Below are 22,027 nucleotides of genomic sequence, written 5' to 3' on the forward strand. Positions count from 1 at the left end.
CTGTTGTTGCGTTGCCAGGGGGGTTAATCTGTATTGCGATGCGTTTGCGTTTGGTATTTTGTTAGCGCAAGATATTTGCGTTAAGGCACGATTTTGACATATGCTTTTGTATCACAGATTGCGGCGGTGCCAGAAAGGAAAAAGGAACAAAAATACTTGTGAAAGGAGATACGAAAACGTATTAGAGACGCATTTAATTTGCTTTCGCATCGCATTTTTCTAACGCATCGCAATAGAGAGTAACCCCCCAGATGAGAAAATCATACAATTAAAATGAGTTAAACGACAGAAATTTTTATCAAATTCATTCAACATCAGTGTTATGAACCTTCAGATATTAACTTAATTGTAAAAAAGTATGAATTTCGATGCAGAAACGGAATTTTCTATTTTGAAATTAGCTGTCGGCAACGCACCGAAGTTTGGTTGCTATCCATAATCGACTACTTAAGAATTGTCTACAAGAATGCTCTTTACGACTTATAAAAATGAGTCACCTTTCTTGAAGTATATTGATCTAAGTGTCAAATTGCATATATGCAGAAATGTTGGGCTATGTTGTCCATTTTGAAAATGTATATTATTTTGTATATTATTTGCCTTCTTATTTATCGTGCCCACCAGGATGTATAGGTACTAGGCTGGTTTTAACTCAAAGGGAGAAAATTAATGTCGGATTTTTGTAGGCGGCACCCTCTCAAATGTTCGGTTTGTTTAAATTTTAAGATTGCCAAGTTTGGGTACATTTTGAATATGTTATTACGTGTCACTGGGGCCTCAAATTTTCCCAAGATTGCTTTAAAGGCAATAATTTTTGTCCTATCGATGAAAATTTTTTTATACCCTCAGCATTTATGCTAACGAAGTTATATACACTTTCATACGGGCAAAATGTGCCTCATCGAAATAATGTTTTAGACCCCAAGTATGTTTGGACGAAATGTGTTTCAGACAATTTGGAGTCGATTGAGCAATGTCCGTCCGTCTGTCTGTCTGTCTGGCTGGTGCGCACGATAACTCTCGAACGGATGAACCGATTTGGTTCAAATTTTGCTTTCGTAATATTTTGCCCAAACTTATTTTATGTTCGAAGATGGGGAATATCGGTCCACTCCTTCCGGTACCTTCCCCACAAAAGTTCGAAAATGTTTGGAAAATTTGTGCGCACGATAACTCTTGAAGGGAGTAACCGACTTCGTCATACTTTGACCATCGTAAAATATGTACCAGACTTGAATAAGGTTTCAATATGGACTCCATCGGGTGCCTCCCACACAAAATTTGGGAAAAGTTCAGTTTAGGACCATCTCTCAAATCGCTTTGATTTTTGTTTTAGCAACTTTTATTCACTGCCCCCCCATACGACGGTACAAGCTTTATCTGGGGCAAGTCCATACTTCCTGAGAAAATAGCATGAAAGTTGCAAAAACCTCTATGACACCGTGTGAGGTGGTTGGAGTGCAAGATAACTCTAGAACGGATCTGCCGATTCGGTCCAACATTTGGCATTAGTAATATTTTGTCCAAACATAGTTTAAGTTCAAAGATAAGCCATATCGGTCCACTCCTTCAGGTACCTCGGAATTCTGTTCAATCCTTTTAGAATGATGCCTCCTCTACAACTCAGCAAAACTTCGGATCCGTTTGTCATTATGTAACCCATTACAATGTAATGTAACAAGGTACAACTTCATTTGTAATTTCAAGTAAAATAATTCGAATTACAAATAAAATAATTCGAATTACAAATGGAAAAATTCGAATTTCAAATGGAATAATTCAAATAACAAATGGAATAATTCGAATTTCAAATAGAATAATTCGAATTACAAATAGAATAATTCGAATTACAAATAGAATAATTCGAATTACAAATGGAATAATTCGAATTACAAAATGAATAATTCAAATTACAAGTGGAATAATTTGAATTACAAATGAAATTGTTACGAATTACAAATAGAATTCTCGAATTACAACTAAAATGTTTCGAATTACATCTGAAAAAGGTGTAGTGTGTTCGGTTACAAATCAGAAGTTCGCATGATCAAATCCAGCAGAGAGTAAAATAAAATAAAAATATGAAGTGTGTTGAAATTGAAAACAAATTCCACCTTATCTGTAGTAAAAATAGAACAAATTTTTTAGCTTATAGTTTATTTTTCTACTTCCAATGGCCATAGAATAACTAGTAATTCATTGCGACATGTCCTTGTTAAAATAATGGGTTAGTAGGGGGTTTTGTAAGTAGTTACGACTACCAAAAAGTACTGTAAAAACCATTCTTTGGTAATGATTTTTTTTTTTCTGAATAATATTGTTCTTTCTGTTATTTGTAATTGGTCTTACAACAATATACAACCCTGTGCCATGGAGGCCTGTCATTCTTAAATTGGCAATGCGAAATAATATTCTCCAATGCCTCCAATCTCCGTAGTCTCCAAAAATAAACAAATCTCATATATTGGCATTGTTGTCTTGTGGATAATCTCTTAAATTTGTCCTACCCATTACTTGTTTGAATAGTCTCTCTGTGAGACAAAATTCCCCCCTTTCATGTCCACATCAAAACCACCACCAGTCATCAGCCAGTGCAAACAGGGCAACAACAACACTAACATTAAATAACTATACGTATTCGACCTTAGTCACGGCCTCCATCCATCCATCCATTTCCAACCACACAATGATGGATGGATGAATGTGTGGGCAAGTCAAACAAGTTCTTGGTCTCTTTTTCGATGTTGTTTGGAAAGGGTTTCTCTTGTACGGAGTTTTTGTTTTCATGCGCACCATAGTAGTATTGAATACGATTTCAATGTGGGGTGCACTCTTTGTTGTTGGGCTGCTCCCCAATCTCTGAGAGCCACCAGAGCCACTCACATTGTAGTGACAACAGAGCAAATACCAGCATTGAACGACTCCAGTGCCTGATTGCTCTCACTATCCCTCACCAATTGAATATTCTTCTTCTTTTTCCCTTTATTTTGTATTCATGCAATACTGAGTGGCTGCCTAGGTTGGCTATTTGCTTGCTTTTGGAGTATTTGTTGGTTGGAGAATCGAACGCGAGAATCGTCGTATTTTAGTTAGTTTCAACTTTTGTGGTCATCGTTTGGCTCGTAAATTTTTGTTGTCGCAGTAAAATTGTCATACGGCCGTTGTCTCGACGTCGTCGTGGTGCGTTTCCATTTCTTCTTCTTGTGCTTAAAAGAAAAAAAAAATAAAGAGAGAATAAGTGTCTCGAAATCCAAAATAAAAGTAATTTTTATAAATTAGAAGATAATTGAAAAATAGTTGTTTTACCACTGTTTGTGTTTTGCTAAATAAAAAATATGAAAATCATATCTCAAGTCAAGGAATTATTGAAGAAATTCAATGCAGGTGTAACGTTGTCGTTGTGTTGTATAAAGGAAAAAATGTTCCAGCAGTTTTTTTTTTTTCATTTTTCATTGTGACTACAACAAACTCGTCATACAATCGCAACGTTGTCGACTACGTCGTCGTGACACTTTAATCTTCATCAGCAGTCTACTACTCCACACCTCCTCCCTGCGGAACGGGCACCAAAATTTATGTGACGTATGCATGGCTATGTCTGCCCAAGTGTGTGTAGTGCTCCAATCCACTTTTCTTAGTGCTCGCTCTCCTCTCGCTTGTCGCCACACATGAATTTATATCTCTTTTGTTGTTTTATGGAAAAATTAAAGAAAAGCGAAAAAAAAAAAACAAATAATCAAAGAAAAAGAAGTCTCAGCGAAGAAGAGTCAAGCTTATTTAAACAAAAGTGTACGTGCGTATGTGTGTTTGATGATATTCGATGATGTTTTGTGATTAAATTTTCAAGTTAATCTTTTTTTCATCGAAAAGTCGTGGCTTGGTTTTTATCTCAATTAAGTAACAACAACAACACAAAAAGAAAAGAAACTAAAGTGGGCGATTTTTATTAAAGAAAAAGAAAAATAACTTCTAACAACAGCAACAACAAGAACAACAGTGAAGTGTGTGTGACATGAAAATCAAACAAAATTACATGTGAAATGTAATGAGGGGAGAATAAGAAAAGAAGTATCTTCTTCTTCTTCTTCTATACACTTCAATGTAATGTGCGTGTCAAAGGCGAAACAAACGACAACAACAACAAAGCAACTGCAATTCCCAATGAAAACATGATTCATAAAAATTTAATACCCATGTTTAGATTGCAAAAGAAAACAACAAAAGAACTCGCCAGGAACAGTGATAAATCTTAAGAATTTTTCTTCTTTTTTAGTTTGTTTCTTAGATTTTTTATCTGCTATTTTGTTTATTCCATGTTTCTCTTCATGTATCTCACTCTTAAATGTTGTATTTTTGTTTTGCTAACGTAATATTGTAGGTACTTCGTTCGCTCTCAAAAAAAAAAAACGTAACTAGATAGGATTTGACATGAAGGAATGCAGTCTTCGTTTTTGAATAACACTGGGAAGGTATCCTCCTATATGAAAAAAGAGACACAGAGACTTAAATTTAACTACTACATAAGAAACGATTTTTGGTAATGATATAGCGGTATGGATATGAATTTACCTTTGAGCCAGTTTGATCCTGATCAGCTGTTTTAAAGTTTTATTTTAAAAATACATTGGCTTAAGCCAGCTCTACGCTCGCGCCGAAATATTTACTATAGGTTGTTCCTTGTACACTGATTACAACGATATGTTGTGTATGGGTACCTCTTGGATCCGTTTGAAATTTTTAGGATTGGTAGTCCTTGGTACCCTGATCAAAACGATATATTGCTTCTTAACAACTCTAGATTAGTAAAAACTCTCCGATTTTTTTGAAAATTTTTCCAGAGGTAGATATTGTTGCGCTGATCACGAAAATGTATAATTTTCTTGGGGGACGGACTCGGTTACCCAGTTATTGGACCCGAAAATCCGGGTACCAAACCCGGGTTAGACCCGGCTCTACTGAACCGTTTGCTGCATGATGGGATTATTTTCATGTGGTCAGGTGATATAACCCAAAAACTGATTTTTGGACCCGGATTTTTCCATAAAACCCTCAAAAGGTCGAATATGGGTCCATTATGGGCGCTCGCTTAATGTATGTCAGATTATAGCTCGCACTTTAACCTTTCCAAAATGGTGCTATATGTTGTAATACCTTCTCTGGATCCAGCAATCGGTTCAGTAGAGCCGGGTCTAACCCGGGTTTTGTTTTAAGTCTCGTTTAGGGGCACCACTCGGATCGAGCTGAAATTTTCACCATAGGTAGTCCTTGGGACCCTGATCACAACTATATATATCTTTCCCGGGGGAAGTCCATACTTCCCGAGATATGGGTCTTGACATTTCGGGAAAGTCCTACTTTAACACCATTACTTTATTTATGGGCACCTCTCAGATCGGGCTGAAATTTTCACCATAGGTAGTCCTTGGGACCCTGATCACAACGATATATTACTTTTTCGGGGGAAGTATATACTTCCCGAGATATGGGTCTTGATATTTTACTATTTTTATTTGGGCAATATGAGTATCATTTTAAAGCTCGTGGTGAGTACTTTTGATTACGACTTTTGCTCCTGTCCATAGGAGAAAGTCTTAAATCCCGTCCGAAGGCCGGCTACTTAAAGAAAAATTATAATTTTGGAGAAACTTTTGTTCCCGTAGCCCACTTTTGCTCCTGTCCATAGGAGAAAGTCTTAAATCCCGGTCGATGGCCGGCTACTTAAATCTCGGGAGACTAAACGAGACTTGGTCCGAAGAAGGTACACACTGAGTTTATTAAATTCCGATAAATGATTGCAATCATTGGTGAACGTTTGAAACGCGGTTTTCTCAAAATGGCATTTTGGAATGCGTTGCCCACTGTAGCTCGAAAACGGATGATCCGATCTTCATATGTTTTAGTGGAATTGTTTTACATATAAAAAGCTTGTACTTAAGCGAGAGACTTTTTTAAAAACATTTTTTTGACGGATTTATTGCGAAAAAAAACTATCAAATTTTTTAGTTAAAATCGAAATTTTGACTTTAACAGTTCACAATTTTTTTAAAAATTTATATTTTTGAATTCCGTTTCGCTTAAGTACAATATTCTTAGGTTCTGAATGATCCCGCAAAAGCATATGCACAGTAGTGACCAATACATTTGCAGCAAAGTTTCACGTTTTAGAAAATTTCTTTTAGAATATTTTTTTGAAAGTAAAATTATTTTTTTTTTTTCAATTATTTATAGTTCATTGCTTCAAATATCAGGAAATAAACAGTTTTGACACGGTATACAGGAAAATTTTTAAAAAAAAGAAATATGAAAATACATAACACTCCTTAAAATTTAATGGTCAAAACATATGCAACTGTACTAAAGCCCATGTAAAACAAGTAATAAAGTATCAGTCGGATTTGCCGACAGAGATATACCCTCAGCCTGTGCAAATTGAAACACTTTTTTTCACAAAAACCTAATGTATTTAGGGGGTTTCAAAATTTTGGTCTAGTATGAACCGACAAAAATGTTGATTAGGATTAAAGTTCAAAAATTTTGCGGAAAAGGTACTTAAAGGAATGGACCGACATAGACCATACGGGTGCCATAGGGGGTTTTACACCATTCGGGCTGTTTTCTCAAGAAATATGGACTTGCCCCTGAAACATTTTTTACCATCGTAATTGAGCCAGCGAATGTAAGTTGCTTCAACAAAAATCAAAGTGATTCAATAGCAGGTCTTAAAGTGAACTTATCCAAAATTTTGTGTGGGAGGTACGGGATGGAGTGGACAAATATAGTCCATATTCGAACCTGATCTATATCTGGTAGACATTATGAGAATGTGTAAAGTATGGACCAAATCGGTCACTTCCATCAAGAGTTATCGTGCCCACAATTTTTCCGAATATTTTTGAACTTTTGTGGGGTAGGTACCTTAAGGAGTGGACCAATATGGCTTATCTACGAACTTAAACTAAGTTTGGAAACAATATTACGAAGGCCAAATTTTGGCCGTAATCGGCATTTCCGTTCGAGAATTATCTTGCGCTTCCACCCATAAACATGGTGTCATAGGGTTTGTTTTTCAACTTTCAGGCTATTTTTTCAGGAAGTATGGACTTGCCCCTAATGAAACTTACAGCGTCGTATAGAGGACAGCGAATACAACTTGCGTAAACAAAAATCAAAGCGATTCGAGAGCAGGTCCTAAACTGAACTTTTCCGAAATTTTGTGTGGGAGGTACTCGAAGGAGTTTACCGATTGAGTCCATATTGGAACCTCATCTAAGTCTGGTAGAAATTTCATAATGTGCAAAGAATGGACCAAATCGGTTACTCCCTTCAAGAGTTATCGTACGCACAAATTTTCCGAACATTTTCGAACTTCTGTGGGGAGGTACCGGAAGGAGTGGACCGATATAATTCATCTTTGAACTTGAACTAAGTTTGCACAAAATATTACGAAAGCCAAATTTTGGACCGAATCGGCAGATCCGTTCGAGAGTTATCTTGCGCTCCAACCACTACACACGGTGTCATAGGGTTTTTTGTAACTTTCAGGCTATTTTCTCAGGAAGTATGGACTTGCCCCTAATGAAACTTACAGCGTCGTATAGAGGACAGCGAATACAACTTGCGTAAACAAAAATCAAAGCGATTCGAGACCAGGTCCTAAATTGAACTTTTCCGAAATTTTGTGTGGGAGGTACCCGAAGGAGTGGACCGATTGAGTCCATATTGGAACCTAATCTAAGTTTGGTAGAAATTACACGATGTGCAAAGTATGGACCAAATCGGTTATTCCCTATAAGAGTTATCGTGCGCACAAGTTTTGCGACAATTTTTGAACATTTGTGGGGGAGGTACCTGAAGGAGTGGACCTATATAGCCCATCTTCGAACTTAAATCGAATCTGGACAAAATATTTCGATACCCAAAATTTGAACCGAATCGATTGATCCGTTCGAGAGTTATCGTGCGCACCAGCCTGACAGACAGACAGACGGACGGACATTGCTAGATCTACTCAAAATTGTCCGAAACGGATATCGTACAAACATACTTGGGGTCTAAAACCATTATTTCGATGAGGCACATTTTTGGTCGTATCAAAGTGTAAATACCCGCTTTAGCCTAAAGGCTGAGGGTATAAATATTCGATATTTTGTAAAAAAAAAAAATCATTTTTATACCCTCAGCATTTATGCTAACGAGCACTTTCATACGGGCAAAATGTGTCTCATCGAAATAATGGTTTTAGACCCCAAGTATGTTTGGACGAAATCCGTTTCAGACAATTTGGAGTCGATTGAGCTATTTCCGTCCGTCTTTCTGGCTGGCTGGTGCGCACGATAACTCTCGAATGGATTAACCGATTCGGTCCAAAATTTGGCTTTCGTAATATTTTGCCCAAACTTAGTTTAAGTTCGAAGATGGGCTATATCGGTCCTCTTTCCGGTACCTCCCCCACAAAGGTTCGAAAATGTTCGGAAAATGTGTGCGGACGATAACTCTTGAAGGAAGTAACCGATTTGATCCATACTTTGCACATCGTGAAATTTCTACTAAACTTAGCTGAGGTTCCAATACGGACTCAATCAGTCCACTCCATCGGGTACCTCCCACACAAAATTTCGGATAAGTTCAGTTTAGGACCTGCTCTCGCATCGCTTTGATTTTTGTTTTAGCAACTTGTATTCACTGTTCCCCATACGACGGTAAAAGTTTCATTAGGGGCAAGTCCATACTTCCAGAGAAAATAACCTGAAAGTTGCAAAAAAAGAAACCCCTATGACACCGTGTGACGTGGTTGGAGCGCAAGATAACTCTCGAACGGATCTGCCGATTCGGTCCAAAATTTGGCCTTAGTAATATTTTATCTAAACATAGTTTAAGTTCGAAGATAAGTCATATCGGTCCACCCCTTCAGGAACCTCCCCCACAAATGTTCGAAAAAATTGTTCGTACGGTAACTCTTGAAGGGAGTGGCCGAATTGGTCCATACTTTACACATCCTAATATATCTACCAGATATATATCAGGTTCAAATATGGACTATATTTGTCCACTCCATCCGTTACCTCCCCAACAAAAGTTTACACAAAATTTCGGATAAGTTTAAGATCTGCAATCGGATCACTTTGATTTTTGTTGAAGCAACTTGCATTCGCTGCCTCAATTACGATGGTAAAAGTTTTTTTAGGGGCAAGTCCATACTTCTTGAACAAACAGTCCGAATAGTGTAAAAACCCCCTATGGCACCATATGTTGTGGCTTGAGATCCACTTCCATAATGGTCAATGTCGATCTATTCCTTTAAGTATCTCCTCCGCAAAACTTTTAATCTTTAATCCTAATGAACATTTTTGTCGGTTCATACACCCAAAATTTTTAAGACCCCCTAAATACATACGTTTTTGGGAAAAAAAATTGTTTCAATATACACAGGCTGAGGGTATATCTCTGTCGGCAAAGCTGACTGATACTTTTTTACTTGTTTTGGAAGTAATATTAATTTTTTTTTTCAATTATTTGTAGTTCGTTGCTTCAAATATCAGAAAATAAAGAGTTTTGACACACGGGTATACAGCAAAAATTTTTGAAAAAAATATGAAAATACATAACACTCCTTAAAATTTAATGGTCAAAACATATCCAACTGTACTAAATTTCTTTCTCACCCCCATTTAAACTTCAAAGTTGCGAACTAAATTTAAATTCTTTCAAATGAACTACCAAAAATTTACCTTGAAATCATTTCTGAAAATATCTAAAAATAGAATGAATTTGGGTTGAGAAAAACATTTCCTTCATCTGTTCTATTTTTCATAATTATAAATAGAATCGATTGCTAATTACCTTGCAAAATGAATAATTCTTGTTTATACGTTCCATCAGCCAATATAAAGAGATTTGCAATGATCGGATATGCATTTATGAACGTGGTATTTTTGTAGTAAAAATAAAAAAATACTTTTTAAATAACACTTTTGTGGTTAAGAGTAAGTTCAACATCCTTTTAATAAAATAAATGTGTATAAAAATATCAATTTTATTGCAAAGAGTCTACATTTATTTTTACCTAAACCACATTTACAGAAAGAAAAATAAATTTTTTAAAATAAAACATATTGGGGGTTATTCTGAAAGTAATTTACCCGTGAGTTTTGTCACTTTCTCCAATGTTTTCTCACTTTCAGCAATGTCTTAACAGTGGAATCAGTTTAAAACTACTACCCTATTTTCAGAGTCCTTCGAGACATCAATTTTCCTTTTCAAATTAAGTTTCACTCATGGAAGCCATTCGTAACTTTAGAGCAATTTTGAAAGTACTGGTGCTAAGAGGAATTGATCCTAATGTTGACTAAAACTTGAAGATTTCATGACTTCTTTAGACCAAATGTTTTTTTTCGTTTTGATTATTATTATCCTCTATATTTTAATAGATGTCGTCATTTCCTTGTGATTTTTTGCCATACATTCATAATTTCAAACAAATATTTCTTTCAAAAATCATTTGACAAATGAGACATCCAATTTATTTTGAAGACCATCGTCACAAATCCAAGAGCAACAACCACTGCCAGCCACCATTCATTCATCCACACAGTACTACAGAGTTTATTTACCACCCCACCCGCAACCCCACAATTTGCTCTCAACCCGCATTTCTTTAATTTCTTCCCTTTTCTTTTTTATACTGCCTTGCCATGTGGAGACAAATTTTATTCGTATATCAAATGGGTTTGCAAAAAAAAAAAGACAATGATGTCATACATTAAAACACAATAAAATCTAAAGGTTTTAATAAATCTTGTTGGTAAATAACCAAAAATTGTTTTCTTCTTCATACTCAGTTCAGTTCCCCTTTAAAAGAAGCGATAATGACAACAATTACTACTCAAAACAAAACATTTAAAATAAACAACAACCAAAACGGTAATTATAGTGCGGTTGTCTTCTTTTGTTAATAAAATATTTGAAATTGTTGTTGTTAAAACAAAAATAAACAATAATAAATAATACCATAAAATGAAGTTCATTACTCTCTCTCTCTCTGCCTAAAGTGGGAATAGCATCTGAACAGCATCTAAAATTGTTGAAGAAAAAAGAAATAAACTTCCTTATAAGAGAAATTCTAATTGGAAGACGACGTTTTGTTTGTTTGTGAAAAGAAATGTGTTATGGGGGAATGCTGCATTGCCATCGATTTATGCCATAAAATAATGTCGGAGAGACACGCGTATAATGTGTCGTCGTATCACAATGAGAGCAGAGCAAGAGAAATAGTTTCAAGATTTTCAATGTAAACAATTCACAAACAGTGGGGGTCGTAATTGAAAAATAACAATTTTCCTCTTGGAAGAAAATTAAAAGATGAATCTGAATCTCGGAAATTGAAGTCAAACTGAGCAAAGCTTTCTGCTACTGGCCAGTATTAATCGCCTTCTTATCACTAAACTTATGATGTCAGTTTCGAGGTAGATGGAACACACTTACTTACATTCTATTTTAGGGTTTTATAAGGCATCCGCCGTTTCGATTAACGGGATTGTGAATCTCCAGTTGATGCTCTTTTTTAAACATCGCTTCGGGTCTTAAACAGCTCGACCACGTCTTTTTTCCTTGATTTGCTGGAATCAAATGAAGTCATTGAATCCTCAGTCGGGGCTGTACGGCGTATCAACCATCAATTCCACGTTTTGTCCGGTCAAACAGGCGCTGGTTTGATTCGATGTGTGAGAGCTCGCCTTGTCATGGTGCAGAACAATTCGTCTTCTCTTGTTCGTTTTTCGAATTTCTCAGGAGACTTCAGGCAAACAAATTGTAGTGCAGGTATCGGAGAGATTCCGTCTACTGTACAATAGATCCGGGATGGGACGGTCAGTGGTACCCAATCTCCACGTATTAAAGCATAGTCTGGCTAAACAAAACAGACAATTGCTAACCCTTCTGGTGGCAGACGGTAACCCTAAGTCTCAGTCAGGGTTGGGTTTCTGCTGAGCCGGGGACTGTTTGTCAGATAACGAACTTGGTATTACAGTCGTACCATTGACTATAGTCGTCGATGAACTGGCCTGAGTCTTTGTAGAAAGCGCCGAGCCTTTAAAGCCAAGAAACCCCCATCGGCCGAAGCCGATAAAACTAGACATCCGAAGCAGGACATTATTGAGGAAGGAACCTTACCTTGACCAAATAATTTGTGGAGAATGTTCTCACGGCCTCATCGGTTGGCTTAAGAGCAGAGGACTTACCGTAGATCGATTTACTACCGGCAGGATAACCCTCAAAGTTGAAGGGTGTAAAGTCAAAGCAGAAGAATCAGCCCTAGAATAAATTAAGGATACAGAAAGCTGGGAAGACTGACACCAAAGATCAAGGTGAAAAGAGTTAGGTCAACGGAGCAACCACAATCGAATGCCATGAAACTCAACTCCAAAAAATTCATCTCTTATGCTTCCTATAAAAAAAAATTGAGAACCGGAAAAATACCGCTGCAAACGTAGCCTCACAAGCTAACCAGAGCAACAAAGTATCTTCCTGATCTATTTTTTTAACACGTAGGTCACCAAAAGACCAGACGATGTTCGATTGGCGGTTATCGATAAAGCTGATCCTGGTGAGGAAAATCAGTGACAATCGATGGCTGCTTATCGAAGATCGTCTGACATTGTGAGACATTTTGTTCGGCAGCACTGCCCTCTATGCACAGAAAAAAATTTAGCCATTTAAAAAAATTCGAAGATTCAATAAAAAATTTATCGATTTTCCGGCGATAAAAAAATTGTCATATTGACAAAATTCGATCAAATTATTTGATCACAAAGTAAAAATACAACTGATAAAATATTTCACATATTGACTAAAATATTTATCAAAATATTCCACATTGTGCTTGAAAAAAAATATTTTCTTGATGAAAAAATTATATAAAAAATCGATAAATATTTTAGTCAATATGTGAAATATTTTATCAGTTGTATTTTTACTTTGTGATCAAATAATTTTATCGAATTTCGCCAATATGACAATTTTTTTATCGTCGGATTTTTTCGGTGTGGGTTTGTCAAGGTTATCTAATATGATAACAAAGAATACTTAGAAATCCTTGTTAACACAGTTGTTGTTGTAACAGTATCCTCAGTTTCAGGAATGTGCGGGCCTGTGCCGCATGCTGTTAACACAATAAATGGCCTGGGAGAACTCTTCGAAGCATGTCAACTAGCCTAGCGACCGTGAATATGAAAGTGGCCTCCTGTAGAAGGGTATTGTCAGCAATCGGTTACCAATCTTTCCTGAGACGAGGTAGTGATTCAATCAGTGACTTTATTATGACCTAGTGAAGGCCGGATAACCTTAGATATACCTAGGTGTTGTTGTTGTAACAGTGTTTATTATTATGTTTGTATGTTCGTTCTTCTATTCAATCTGGCTCTGGGTCTATCTCCAGTTCCAGGAAAGTGGCTGCTTCGATGGGATGTAACCACAGATCCACTGGAGTTAGATGAGTAAGTTTGGCTGGGCAGTTGAAAAGATGTTTTGTGTCGTGCGGGCCCATGCCGCATTCTGGACAGATGTCTTGCACGGCGCGGTCGATTTCCGCCCAATTAGAATTTAGGCGACTGCAATATCCCGAGCGTATTTGAGCCGTGGCAGCTGACGCTCCTCAGCTGCGATAGATGGGGGATGTATTTCGAGGACTTTATTCAAACTATATTTGCTTATGGCTTTAGCAACTGCATCCTTGTGAATGCTTTTTAAACACGCTTGATAAGCCTGTTGACTTGAGGACCTTGTTCCTACTTTTCAGTTTGTCACAGATAGCTGTGGCGTGCTCGCACAACTTGAAAGTAGTGTCGAATGTGACCTTAGGGGATTTTGGGGCAGTTTGTGGTCGGAATTCTGCTACCGTCGACCACGACATTCAATTCTCTTCCAAACTGCGCTGTCCATGTGATGAACAGAGTGGCTGTTGATTTTGTGGCGGATATCTGCATATTCCTCGAATGGAAAAAGGTGGTAAGATCGGTTAAATTGTTGTTCAGTCTCTCACAGATAGGTACCAGACGCCAGGATCGTGCAATCATCCGCATACGTTACTATGTCGATGCCGTCTGTAGGGGGCGGAATACCAGAGAGGTAGATGTTAAACGGTTCCGGAGGTATCACCCCACATTGGGGAACTCCCTGTTTCACTCTAAGGGGTTTTGACTTCTTGTTCCGGAATTCCACGTACGACTGGCGTCCACACATATAATTGACTATCCAACGTTTCAAGCTTGGCCGGAGGGTTGTCTGATCATATTTTTACATACCTAGGTGTAGGATTGTAGTGCTGCTAATTGTCGGATATTTCACAGCGGAAGCTAAATTGTCCGTCGGTTTAAACTAAAATATTTTCATTTTTAATTTTAGAATTAAAGGTGGTGCAATTGATAGCGCATTGCACACTGAATGTACGGGTTCGATACCAGGGCAAACAACATCACATTTTGAACGGTGGGGAAGATAACCCTATGCTTAATGTAACGTACCATTTGGATTTGGCATCAAATATTTTGCTTGGCATCAATCAATCATTAACTTTCAATGAATTACCCATATGATTTATAACTGTGCGCCTTTACTAACTTTAAATGGAAGGTGCTTACACCTGGGAAGTTTTTTTCTGAAACTATAATGTTCACAGATCAGAAAAAAAACAAAACAAAAATAGCCGGAGGGATTTTTAAATAAATTGCGATCGATGTTGACTTTTTAGGGTTTTTTAGGTTTGTAACACATCGAAATATTCGTCGGAGACCCTATAAAGTATATACATATATTATTGATCAGCATAAAATTCTATGTCGAATTGACCCTGTCCGTCTGTTTGTCTGTTGAAATCAAGATACAGCTCGCAATTTTAAAGATAGAGAGTCAAAATTTGGAACAGAAGTTTTTATTACTTGCGGGATGGTTGGTACTGAAAATGGGATATATCGGTCAACGTTTTGATATAGCCCCCATAGAACGGTACCTCCCGATTTTCGGTATTTTGAAGGTTTTAGCTTCATTATCCTACCAAAATGGCTGAAATTTGGTACGTAGTCTTCTTTAGGGGTATAAAACTTTCCCCCAGAATTTTGTCGGTATCGGTCCACTCCTTCATATAGCCCCCATAGAACGGTACTTCCCGATTTTCGGTATTTTGTAGGTTTTAGCTTCATTATCACACCGAAATGGCTGAAATTTGGTACTTAGTCTACGTTGGTGGTATAAAAGTTTCCCCCAGAACTTTGTCGTTATCGGTCCATGCCTTCATATAGCCCCCATAGAACGGTACCTCCCGATTTTCAGTATTTTGAATGTTGTGGTCTCAATATTCAACCGAACTGGCTGAAATTTGGTATTTAGACTTCGTTGGGGGTACTCAAATTCCCCTTTAACTTTGTCGGTATTGGCCCACGCCTTTATATAGCCCCCATAGAAAGGTACCTCCCGATTTTCCGTATTTTGGAGGCTGTGCCTTCAATATTCCACCAAAATGGCTGAAATTTGGTATTTAGTCTTCAATGTGATATAAAATATGTCTGTACAGGTCCACGCTTTCATATTGCCCCATTTCTGACTAAAATTCGTCGGTGTAGGTCCACGTTTCCATATAGCCTCCATAGAACGGTACCTACCGATTTTCGTAATACTGAAGATTGTCACGTCAATATCCAACCGAAATGGCTGAAATTCGTTATTTCGTCTTCCAAGAGTTATAAAATATTCCAGAAGAGTATTATCAGTATAGATCCACGTCTTCCTATAACCCCATAGAAGCGTACTTCTTGATTTCCGGTGTTTTTTAAGTTTTAGCCACATTCTCTTACCGAGAAATAGGAAATTTGGTATTTAGTCTTCTTTGAGCCTAAAAACTTTCCGTCAGAAATTTGTCGGTATAGATCGACGTTTTGAAATAGCCCCCATAGAATTGTGCCTCACATTGTTTTACCGAAATTGCTGAAATTTGGTATTAAGTCTTCTTCATACACGAAAGGAAACTAATTATTCCATTTTACTTCAATACAACTTGTGGTGGAGGGTATAACAAGTTCGGCCCGGCCGAAGTTAACGCCGTTCTTACTTGTTTAATGGTACAAGTGGTAAAAGAGAAAACTGTCAAAATTGCTCTCTCATGAACATTTTTGCCAGAAAAGTAAAGGAACGAAAAAATGGTAGATCTGGTAGCAATGTCAAAAAGAAACAACAAATCAATTTTCTTCTTTTATTTCACAGTTTTTAATTTTGTTTTGTCAGCGTTCACCTATTTCTTCTGTTTTTCGCGGGCATAGGAAATTTGCTGTTGCTGGCCATCTCTGATTTAAAAATTCCTCCGGCTATTTTTTTGTTTTTGATTTGTCTCATCTATGAACATTGTAGTTTCTTCAGGTATAAGCACCTTTTTATTATTTTTCTCGTTTAGAGTTAAGCTTGATGATCGGAAATTATTTGCAAGTGAAAAAGGAAAGCCAAGGACTCGAACCTTTCATTTAAAGTTAGTTAAGGCGCACCGTGTTATACGTAAAATTTCAGCCAACAAAGGTTCAGAACAATGCAAACCAACAAACTTCAAAAGTTGAATCCTCCTTTTTTTGTTCCCGGGATTGATAAAAAAGATTTTTTTTTTTTTTTTTGAGAAAACATTTTGCATTTTTTTATTCTCCATTGTACAATTTTATCTCTCACTGTAAACAATATGTGTTTGGGAATTACATGTATTTTAAATATACGTACATATGTAAATCGGTTGGCCGATTTCAACTGTTAGATAAGGGAATAACACATATTTGTAACAACCTCCTCATTCCACGTACGTTTGTTCGTTATCCAACCTTCATTTCTACCCTTTACAAATCATTCAGGCATGTGCATCCATAGAATACTACTACTGCTGCCTGCCACTATTGGTTTGGGTGGGTGCTGTTTATTTCTCAACTAACTCTTCTGACCAAAAACACAGCTTAGAATGAATAGACTATTTGTTTTTGTTATTAAAGCCAGCAAAACTGGAAAATATCGATTTGTAATAACAAAACAATGATGAAAATAATGAATTGAAAAATGTGTGTGGATGCGGGCGTTCATGTCTATTTATTTTTTTTTTTTTATCTACTCATATTATGCCGGCTGGTGTGTTGCATGGTATTTATTTCTAATTTGTAGCAAATGACAATTTTTTAATATTCTCTCTGCTCATCAAAGAGACAACGTAATACATTTAGAGCCGCGTAAAATAGATATAAATTATTCAAATCATTTACAATAAATCTAACCAAATGAATGACAGAAGATGGTTGCAATTACCGTTTATTTGTTTGGCGACATCAAAGTAGGCTGGCTACCAAGCTAAATTGGAAATGTGTAAAATTACTTTCAGATTTTGAGATTCTTGGAATAGAGAATTTGTAGATCTTATAAATTGACTTAGTGGTGGGCTAATGTTGGGCAGTGTTATAATAACTTGCCAGCATTTGAATAGAATGGAATGAATATAAAATACGTTCAAACGTGCAGGCAAGATACCTTTAATAAAATTCTTTTCGGTATGCGTTTTTATAGCCTTAGCATTTAGACTAAAAAGTACACTTTCATACGATCGAAATGTGCCTCATCGAAATAATGGCTTTAGATCCCAAGTATGTTAGGACGAAATCCGTTTTAGACAATTTTTAGCCTGCCTGGCTGGCTTTTGCGCACGATAACTCTCGAACGAAGCAACCGTTCAGGTATAAAATTTTGAATTCGGACCACTGGTTCGGGTTTTGTCAACATGTTGGGTATGCGGCCTAGTTAAGACGGTTCAATTTTTTCGGGGACAAATTCCTAATTCCTGTGAAATTGGACTATATACGACAGAAGTATTGTGTTGGCTTCCGTTTCAGACAGGCTTCAGTTTAGTAGAGTCGAGTTTAATACCTCCTCTAGATTTTTTTTTTTCACAACAGGTTTTGCTCGAATCCTCTATTGCGAAGAAACAAATTTGTTTAAGGGTAAGTCAGTCCATACTTCCTGAGAAAATGGTCTGAAAGTTGTAAAAAAAAACCCTATGGCCACCAAGTGGAGTTTCTGCGGATACTGCGTTGATCCAAACGTTGCATATATTAATATATTTTTGCGAATCTTCTAATTCCTCGGTACTTCCCCCACAAAAGTTGAAAAAAAAAATTGGTAAAATGTTAGTCATATCACTTAAACGGAGCAAACGATTTGCTCCACACTTTGGATCTCGTAATATTTTGTCTAATCTTAGTTCAAGTTCGAAGTGCAGTCTGTTCAAGAATCCTTTGAAATTTTTGATCGAAAATATTCTTTGTGGTCCTATTTAGAGCGATATAATGGTCCATGCTTCCTGATATAATGGTCTAAAAGCTCTAAATTATACGGTGACACTCTAAAACAAGTAAGAACGGCGTAAAGTTCGGCAGGGCCGAACTTGTTATACCCTCCACCACGAGTTATATTTAAGTAAAATGGAACAATTAGTTCCCTTTCGTTTATGAAGATGGCTAATTACCAAATTTTAGCATATTTCGTCGATCTATACCGACAAATTCCTGCGGAAAGTTTTTAGACTCAAGGAAGACTAATTATCAAATTTTCGATATTTCGATAAGATAATGTGGCTAAAACCTAAAAAATACCACAAAAATTAAGAGGTATGCTTCTACGGGGGATACAGGAAGACGTGGACATATACTAATAAATCTTTTCAGGAATACTTTATAACCCCCCTGAAAGACTAAATAACAAAAATCAGTCATTTCAGTAGGATATTGACGTCATAACCTTTAGAATTACGAAAATCGGGAGGTACCGTTCTATGGGGGCTATATAAAGACAAGTACCTATACGGACAAATTGCATATGGAAAGTTTTATATCCGAAATGAAGAATAAACACCAAGATTGAGGCCACAACCTTCAAAATACCGAAAATTCGGAGGTATCGTTCTATGCGGGCTATATGAAGGCGTGGACATATACCAACAAAACTCTGGGGAAAAGTTGAATACCTCCAACGAAAACTAAATACCAAATTTTAGTCATTTCGGAGAAATATTGAGGCAACAACCTTCAAAATACCGAAAATCGGAGGTACCGTTCTATGGGAGCTATATGAAGGCGTGGACCTATACCGAAAAAATTCCGGTGGAAAGTTGAATACCCGCAACGAAAACTAAATACCAAGTTTCAGCCAATTCGGAGGTATATTGAGGCCACAACCTTCAAAATACCGAAAATCGTGAGGTACCGTTCTATGGGGGCTATATGAAGGCGTGGACCTATACCGACAAAATTATAGGGGAAAGTTGAATACATCCTACGAAAACTAAATACCCAATTTTAGTCATTTTGGAGGAATATTGAGGCCTCAAACTTCAAAATACCGAAAATCGGGAGGTACTGTGCAATGGGGGCTATATGAAGGCGTGGACCTATACCGACAAAATTAGAGGGGAAAGTTGAATACCTCCAACGAAAACTAAATACCCAATTTTAGTCATTTTGGAGGAATATTGAGGCCTCAACCTTCAAAATACCGAAAATCGGTAGGTACCGTTCTATGGGAGCTATATGAAGGCGTGGACCTATACCAACAAAATTCTGGGGGAAAGTTGAATACCCCCAACGAAAACTAAATACCAAATTTTAGTCATTTCGGAGGAATATTGAGGCCACAGACTTCAAAATACCTAAAATCGGGAGGTACCGTGCAATGGGGGCTTTATGAAGGCGTGGACCTATACCGACAAAATTAGAGGGGAAAATTAAATACCCCCAACGAAAACTAAATACCAAATTTCAGTAATTTCGGAGGAATATTGAGGCGACAACTTTCAAAATACCGAAAATCGGGAGGTACCGTTCTATGGTGGCTATATGAAGGCGTGGACCTATACCAACAAAATTCTGGGAGAAAGTTGAATACCCCCAACGAAAACTAAATACCAACTTTTAGCCATTTCAGAGGAATATTGAGGCCACAAACTTCAAAATACCGAAAATCGGGAGGTACCGTGCAATGGGGGCTATATGAATGCGTGGACTTATACCAACAAAATTCTGGGGGAAAGTTGAATACCCCCAACGAAAACTAAATACCAAATGTTAGCCATTTCGGAGGAATATTGAGGCTACAACTTTCAAAATACCGAAAATCGGGAGGTACCGTGCAATATGAAGGCGTGGACCTATACCAACAAAATTCTGGGGGAAAGTTGAATACCCCCAACGAAAACTAAATACCAAATTTAAGTCATTTCGGAGGAATATTGAGGCCTCAACTTTCAAAATACCGAAAATCGGGAGGTACCGTTCTATGGGGGTTAAATGAAGGCGTGGACCAATACCAACAGAATTCTGGGGTAAAGTTTCATACTCCAAATAAAGACGAAATACCAAATTTTAGCCATTTCGGAGGAATATAGAGGCCACAACCTTCAAAATACCGAAAATCGGGAGGTACCGTGCAATGGGGGCTATATTAAGGCGTGGACCTATACCGACAAAATTAGGGGTGAAAGTTGAATACCCCCAACGAAAACTAAATACCACTAAATACCACAAACTTCAAAATACCGAAAATCGGGAGGTACCGTGCAATGGAGACTATATTAAGGCGTGGACCTATACCGACAAAATTAGAGGTGAAAGTTGAATACCCCCAACGAAAACTAAATACCAAATTTTAGCCATTTCCGAGGAATATTGAGGCCACAAACTTCAAAATACCGAAAATCGGGAGGTACCGTGCAATGTAGACTATATTAAGGCGTGGACCTATACCAACAAATTTTAGGTGGAACGTTTTATATCCTCAACGAAGACTAATTACCAAATTTCAACCATTTTGATGGGATAATCAAGCTAAACCCTTCAAAATACGGAATATCGGGAGGTACCGTTCTATGGGGGCTATATTAAGGCGTGAACCTATACCAACAAATTTCAGGTGGAAAGTTCTATACACCCAACGATAAGTAAATACCAAATTTCAGCCATTTTGGTGGGATAATGAAGCTAAAACCCCCAAAATACCGAATATCTGGAGGTACCGTTCTATGGGGGCTATATGAAGGCGTGAACCTATACCAACAAATTTCAGGTGGAAAGTTTTATACACCCAACGATAACTAAATACCAAATTTCAGCCATTTTGGTAGGATAATGAAGCTAAAACTTTAAAAATACCGAAAATCGGGAGGTACCGTTCTGTGGGGGCTATATCAAAACGTGGACCGATATATCCCATTTTCAATACCAACCATCCTGAAGGTAATAAAAACTTCTGTACCAAATATTGACTCTCTATCTTTAAAATTGCGAGCTGTATCTTGATTTCAATAGACCGAAGGACGGACGGACGCACAGACGGACATGGTTAAATCGACATAGAATTTTATGCTGATCAATAATATATATATACTTTATAGGGTCTCCGACGAATATTTTAATGTGTTACAAACGGAATGACAAATTTAACTGTACCCTACATATGGTGGAGGGTATAAAAATGGCCACAAAATTCTGAAAATCCCCTAAATACATAATTTTTGGGATAAAGAGATTGTGGCTGTTTACCCAGTATTCGATCAGCCATTAGATGAAAGTTTCAATTCACACACGCTGCGGGTATATCTCTGTCGGAAAAGCCGACTTGTACTTTTTTAAGTGTCACGTTTTAAATGGACAAGTACATGTTTCCTCAGTTCTTTTTTAAAGGATTTTAGCCACAATTGTAAAAAAATATGTGAAGTTTGGACATAACACTACACAATAAAAAATTCCAATATTACAGTCGATGCATCATCCACTGTTGGAAAGTAATAAAAACTGTTTATTTGTTCACACTGTTCAACAAAATGGAGGTGAAAGTCTGGGGCACGGAAAATTCCTCTAGGGGAAGAAAGGCCTTGGTGAGTTTTTGCTAGAGACCCTGTAAGCCATCAGGAATTAGCGTTATATCGTTCTTCACTGTTGTTTTAACTTATTTTTGAGTTGACATGCCTTTAGTC

At 37.2% G+C, this 22,027-nt stretch overlaps 1 protein-coding gene across 50 annotated transcripts in view; it reads left to right on the forward strand.

Annotated features, from left to right (window-relative positions):
- The window catches only part of tacc (transforming acidic coiled-coil protein), a 141,379-nt gene that overhangs the window by 96,892 nt on the left and 22,460 nt on the right, over nucleotides 1-22,027 (forward strand). The window contains exon 1 of one of the 50 annotated variants that reach the window (XM_073966322.1): nucleotides 2,995-3,261. The exons of 43 other annotated variants lie outside the window; for them this stretch is intronic. The gene's annotated coding sequence lies outside the window, so the exon portion shown is untranslated. Of the gene's footprint in view, nucleotides 1-2,994; nucleotides 3,262-22,027 lie in introns of those variants that run through there. 6 more of the 50 variants (XM_073966328.1, XM_073966358.1, XM_073966350.1 and 3 more) reach the window with 6 other exon arrangements.

This window comes from Musca autumnalis, unplaced genomic scaffold, assembly GCF_047663935.1.
Source record: "Musca autumnalis isolate F117 unplaced genomic scaffold, ASM4766393v1 scaffold_1, whole genome shotgun sequence".
Taxonomy (NCBI): domain Eukaryota; kingdom Metazoa; phylum Arthropoda; class Insecta; order Diptera; family Muscidae; genus Musca; species Musca autumnalis.